This window comes from Peromyscus californicus, unplaced genomic scaffold (assembly GCF_007827085.1).
Source record: "Peromyscus californicus insignis strain IS unplaced genomic scaffold, ASM782708v3 Scaffold_11__1_contigs__length_118956290, whole genome shotgun sequence".
Classification (NCBI taxonomy): Eukaryota; Metazoa; Chordata; class Mammalia; order Rodentia; family Cricetidae; genus Peromyscus; species Peromyscus californicus.
Genome location: NW_026294402.1, coordinates 25,398,437 through 25,405,103, shown reverse-complemented (window position 1 = coordinate 25,405,103; position 6,667 = coordinate 25,398,437). Strand labels below are relative to the sequence as shown.

Below are 6,667 nucleotides of genomic sequence, written 5' to 3'. Positions count from 1 at the left end.
AGTTTTCAAGTGTTTAAGGAATCTGTAGTCATCATACCACACAGAGGGTGGGGTAGGGACAACACATGGTCGCTGCCTTCATGGTTCTTCTAGCCTGTCTTACTCAAGCAACCACACAAAAATCCCCTGAATTACAGTCCTCAGAAATGTAACACAAAAAAAAAAAACACACAAGAGAGAGAATCTCCACTAAACATTTCACTTGCACTTTGGAGGCTGAGCAAGTGCTAAGAGGAAGGGACACTGAACGTGTGAGAAGAAAGTGACCCAGGCCTCAATCTCCTCAACTGAAACTCACAGCAAGTATCTCCTCATGCTGAGGGTGGCCTATTGTGACACATTTATAGACTTAGAGCCACTGCCATGAAGATCAAAAGACAGAGTCTCTGCCTGCTTTATACTTATCCATCTTCAGCATGTTGCCTGGTCCCAAGAATACGGTGGGATGCAGATGTTCTTCTGTGTATGTTTAGCATCCTGGATACCTGCTCTTAGGATGATGCTGTAGATGGCTCCATGTACTCTCCATAGATGGCTCCATGCACTCTCCATAGCAATAGAGGAACATTATTGTTGCTCCTCACCCTATCCTTCCAGCTCAACAAGGAGTATTTTCAGAAAAAAAAAAAATCAATCCGAAGGATTTATACTTAGAACTTGTAAAACGGAGCTTTGGCCAAAGGCTACCTCAGACATCTTTATATAGGGTCAAATAAAGAAATAAAGCACCTACATGGTTCTCTCCTCATATGCAAATCTTCTTTTGACATTCTGAAAATATCAGGGAGAGACCACCTCAGCAGATCAAGTTCATTAGGAACATAATAGGCTCTCGCTGCAGGAGATGAGCAAATCTAGGTCACAGCAAAGGCTCAACTCCATCTATTTATTTGTGCTATGCCATGGGCAGGATTTCTTCCAGGTCATGGAGTCTAGCCTAGTAGCATAGGTCTATATAATCTCAGGTGCTCAGGAGGCTGAGGCAGGAAGATCATAAATTCAAGGTCAACCTAGGTATTAGAGTGAATTCAAGCCCAGACTGGGCAACTTCCAGGGATGCTGCCTCAAAATACAAAGTAAATTGTAGGATAAGGATATAACTCAGTGGAAAAGCAAGTGCTTGTCTAGCATGCTTGTAGTCATGGGCTCAATCTCTAGTATAGGAATAAAATAAAAATGAAGAATAAATTCAAATTGTGGATAATTTGACATGACCAGATAGCTCAGTGAGTAAGAGTACTTTCAGTAAAACCTGATGAGCTGCTTTCAATCCATGGGACTCACATGATGGAAAGAAAGCCTCCTGAAATTTGTCTCCTGACCTCCATAGGCACAACATGGTGCACACATGTGTGCATGTGTGCAAACACAGAGACACAGACACATATGTCCATGTGCGTGCACAGACATACACACACATGTAAGCAAATGTAATATTCTTAAAAATCATGGGTAACTCATGTATAATCAATAATCAGTAGGCTATATGTTTTAAAACCAACCTGAAAAGCACTTGCATGTGGTTTTGTTTTTTGTATTTTATCTAGCTGTGGACAAGAACTTACTTACATCTGGGGGCAACAAATGAATCCTTCTTTTGCAACCCAGAACTCACTGTTTAGTATGAATTTTGTATATTTAGGAAGAGCTATAGCCACAGCAACCAGGCACATACTGATAACCGTTAAGGTTGGCTCAAAGAATAAAGAGTTAATCATTGAAAACAAAAGATCAAGTACAAATTGAGCTCCATGCTACTCCATGCAGTGGGAGCTCTTGGCTCCTATGGGGACAGTTAATCCTTTTTCCAGTATGGGACTACCATCATCATAACACCCTTTTCCAAACTTCTGTAAAATGAATGGGGTACTTTAAGCATGTGACAGAGTTTGCAGTACATTTTTATTGATTTGTGGGAGGATGGACACATAGGCTTCCCTCAAAGTCCTTAGATGGCCTGACCATATAACCCAGAAGAAACCATGTGTTACCCATGACTGCATGGGATTTGTTATCAAGTAGCTATTGTCAGGACTTCTGTCCCTCCCTGCCACCCTGTCTCCTGACTGAAGAGACAATGAGCTCTACAAGGGGGAACTGTCTTGTGGAGTGATGTGTGAGCCTCCAAAGACTTCATCATTCACTCAGAGATGTTGGCACGGAGTCAAGTTAGTTCTTATGTGACATTAAAAAGCTCACTTCAGTGAGGAAAACAAACAGATAAAGAACACCCGCTAATGACTTCAGAAGGCCAGAGAGCAGCTGAAGTATTGTTTTTTTAAATGCAGTAGATTTTAAACGGCATTTCCAATAATGAATAAGTCACCCAATTACTGCACTCTTCTCATTCTGAACACCTGTCCCAGTGATTCGCAATCCCCAGAGTGACTTTTATTTTTAACAATATTTATTATCATGAGTGTTATCACATTAGATGAAATCAGCTGGAGATGGAGGCAGCTTTGGCTGCTGCCCTGACGGCATCCAGGCACTGTGCATAGAATGGTTTTGCCTCCCCCGCTGGGTACCACAGCTGCTCTGAGCTGCCATTACTGTCAGTCCCCAGCAGACAAGTAGGGTGATCTCAGAGCTGCCCTACAGAGTGAGATCATCTTAGGGGTCCCCCATGACTGTCACCTCAAAGGTTCCTAGAGAACTTCACAGAGCACCTGCTGGAGACATGCCTAGGAAAACTTCACTTAGCATGGGAAGGCCAGTGCTCCGGGAAATGGGGCTTTGTCACGGTCACGTGACTTCCCCTGTTTGCCCTAAGGAACTGCTAGAGAGATTTTAAGAAGGCAAAGGGAGAATGACTCAGAAATGCCTTGCTACATCTCTGTTTTACTCCTAAGATATGACCCAGAAAGCAGGCAAGTGGTATTTATACAGTTTCTCCAGTGTCCCTGACGTTCAACTTGTCACTTAGCCTTACGAAGGATGTAATGGAGAAAGCAAGCTTGCCCTGTGCGTCTTGAGCATACTGTAAAACAGCACTCTGTATTATTGAGTCAGTGTGCATGGAAGGCCTACTGTGCACTTCGTGTTCAAGGAGAGACAGAGTGCTCGCAGCTGGAGAGATTCTGGTTCGAGTAGGCAGAGGGAAATAGGTTTGTTATAAATAGATAAGGGTGGAAACACTGATAGGAAAGCCTTCGGTAAATATCAAGCTCTTGGAGTTACCGGATAACAGGAATACATGAGAAACACCTTGCCCAGGGTCAGAGAGACACCAAATGCTTCAAGTGGAATTGGAAGGTGAGAAGTTGGTTTCCTAGATGCAAGAACTTGAACACTGTGCTGGACAGCTTCCTAAGAAGATGGGCGATGAGGATAAAATAGCCACCACCATTTGCAAGTTTCTACTGTAGACTAGACCACATGCCAAGTGATTAAATCTGTCATATAATTTAATGCTGAGAACTGCCCAGCCAGGAAGGCACGACTTCTAGGTGTAGTCTTAGTTAGAAAGCAGAATTCAACACAAGCATTCCAGGGTAGACCAAAGGCTAGCTACAGTGGCTCAAACAGAGATGTGGGCATTGTCAGCGCTGTTCTCTCTCTCTCTCTCTCTCTCTCTCTCTCTCTCTCTCTCTCTCTCTCTCTCTCTCTCTCTCTCTCTCCTGAAACCCCTCTTCTTATTCTACTGTCCATGTTGGACAACTATTTTCATATGATAGAATCAAAGAAGTCTGGCAGATCAAGGCCAGCAGGGCCACAGACTTCTTTCCCTATAAGAAATTTCACTGTAAAGATGTTTGTGGATTTGTTTCTATTGAATGCCTACCCTAAGACTAAACACTATGGGCATCTTAGGTTGTAAAGTGACAATATCTTCCATAAGTACCACACATTAGACCCAGAGATATGAAGGAACTTAGCAGCTAGTCTGATATGTTGCTAGAAAAGTAGATCTAAAGATACCCTTTTAGAGTGTGAAACACTGGTCTAGAGAGTGAAGCACCTTGCTTAAATTACTGTCTCCCATTCATGAGAGAGCTGGCCAAGATGGGAAAGTATCTCGGTTCTTTATAACTTATCGCAGACTCTTAGTCATATAGGAGCATCTCCATGTAATGAGCTCTCTGAAAGTCCTCAAAGAGGAGATTATGCTAATCTGTTTATTAAATGAATAATGAGGGCTGGGTAGGCAGTGAGGAAATAATCCATAGGAGGCTAGTAGGAGGTAGAAGAATGTTAGTCCAGCATGATGGTGGCCCGGGGAGGGAGGCCATTATCAATGCAGTGGAATGATTTTTGCCTGGGTCAGAATAAACTGGATGAAAGTTGATCCTCACAGAGGAATGTTGGGTAATGTAGTCTTGGCACTCATCCCATAATGCTGTTCTGTTGCTAGAGCCAAGGGAGGTCTGCAGTGCATTCTCAGCACAGCTCTGACTTGTGTGTGAACTGTTTGATTCCTCAGATGAGCAGCACAAGGCCAGACCTTCCTCATTACACTGAGAAATACGAGACATCCACGTTTCCATCAGGATCACAGACTTAGCCAATGCTGTCTTCAGAGGTCAAGGCTCTCTCAATCTGGGCATAGCAGAAAGCCAGGATGCGGAGATGACCTACACCCAGTCAAGTCTATGACCAAGTCACAGACTGCAATTCAGTCACAGTTCAGGTGGGAAAGTGGAACCCCCATGGAACACCAGGGAGACTGTTCTCTTCTCTGAAGTCTGTGGTCATATACGTTTCAAATCCTTCTTAGGTCCTGACACTAATCACTTTCTCTAAGGACCCTTGTGTCAATCTCCATCAGCTGCCTCCTCCCCTTTGTTCTGGACTCCAGCTGTCTTCACTAACTACTGCTCTGCAGTTCCTCCTTCATTGTCCTCTCCCTTATCCTCTCCCTCTGGTTCCACCGCCAGTGTGGTCTTCCTGGCTTTGGCTCCTGATGGAGAGCTATTTCTCCTCTGCTGTCAACTCCAGCTTCCAGCTCATCCTGCAGAGTGGGCTGGGGTGTATAATTGTACCCCACCTCTTTCTGTGAATTTAACTCTCAGAACAAAATCACCTCAGCCTCTCCGCAGGACACTCCCAGGTTCTGGCTGCTTTGACCCCCTCCATCCTAGCCAGTCCCTTTAGAAGCATCCAGGTTGACACCTCTGCTTTAGTAAAGAGCACTTCACTTACTAAGTCCCTAGCTCACAGACTGTGAGTGCATGTGTGCCTGCATGAACCTGAGCATGTGCGTGCATGTTTCTGTGCTCATGTGTGAATGTGTGTACTTATGTGTGAGCTCACACCTATATATGTTCATACATTGGATATGTGTGTGTGCATGCTTGTGAATATGTATGTGCTTAATGGAATGAAGGCCTCAAACTTTAAAATAAAACATGTGGGCGTTGAGGAGATGGAAGAGGCTGGATGGTTTTTCTTACCTTGTCCTTCTCTCTGCCTTTTGATTGGGAGCAGGTTAGAAGACTCTCCTGTGCGAGATGCCTTCCTTTTCTAGAGGAAAGGGAGAAGAATGTGAACACACAGGACTGGTTCAGTTCCCTCCTGGTTCATTGGCCTTAGATTATTCCCCTTTGTTCATCTATACTTTCCCCGTTCTTCATCAACCCTAAGTAACATAAACATACACAGGTTTCTCTGTTTCTTTGAGCCTCAGGTCTTGAAGCCTCTCCTGTACATAAAACTTACATTGAATACATTTACATGCTCTCTCCTACCAAGCTGTCTTTTGTTATAGGATCCCATATGGAAAAAGATATTTCCTTTCCATGGTGGTATATGTAAATTTTGAAGTCCTCTGTGTGTGTGTGTGTGTGTGTGTGTGTGTGTGTGTGTGTGTGTGTGTGTGAATTTATAGTAGGGTTATATGCTGATAAACCCATCACAAATAGAAAATATTTTAAGCAGAAATTTTATTTACTACATTTAACCTACCAAGCATAATAGCTCAGCCTAGCCTACCTCAAATGTGATCAGAACTTTTACATTAGCCTGCAGTTACCATAAAGTGTTGACTGTCTTGTACCATTTACTGAATACTGCAGTGAAAGTGAAAAATGGGGTGATAGGGAGGGTATGCTTTCATAATGCTTATAACTTCATGCTAAATCGGATGCTGTTGGTATTATGTATTGCTTTTCAGATACGGGGTAGATGAACAGAAAGAGTGGACAAGATAAAGATTAAGAATATCAATCTTAATATTTGACATTCTTTCAGGTACTAAATCTGATCTGAGATAAAGTGTATAATGTTGCAATACTTCTCATCTGGAAAATGGGAATAATAATATACGGTTTGGAAGACTTTAAAAAGAATTTATGAGATGAGGTAAGTTATTGTGGTCTAAATGCCATCTTTAATTTTTAAAAGCAAGAAAAAAAAGTAAGTAGATTTTTCACACAGAATAATTTCACAACAAATGTGAAATTAAAGACAAAAGAAATACACCAAAAATAAGTAGTCAATGCATGTGTGTGTGCTTTTGTGACAAAGACCCCTGAGTCGAAGAAAAGCCCTTAAGCAAGCTACCGCCTCGTCTCTTTTTGTATGCTGCTGAGAACGTCTGAGATGGTCTAGCTAGCGGTGTAGTACATTGGTTCCCACTTCACTCCAAGAATCGGAGGTAGGGCCAGCCTTGACCATCTGCCAGCTACAGTCAGTCTAGCAAATGGAAGTGAGCTGAGGTTCCAGGTGG

General features: G+C 42.9%; 1 pseudogene; it reads left to right on the top strand.

Moving 5' to 3' along the window:
• The first annotated feature begins 1,508 nt into the window (after positions 1-1,508).
• Positions 1,509-1,653, top strand: LOC128105860 (uncharacterized; annotated as a pseudogene).
• The last annotated feature ends 5,014 nt before the right edge of the window (positions 1,654-6,667 follow it).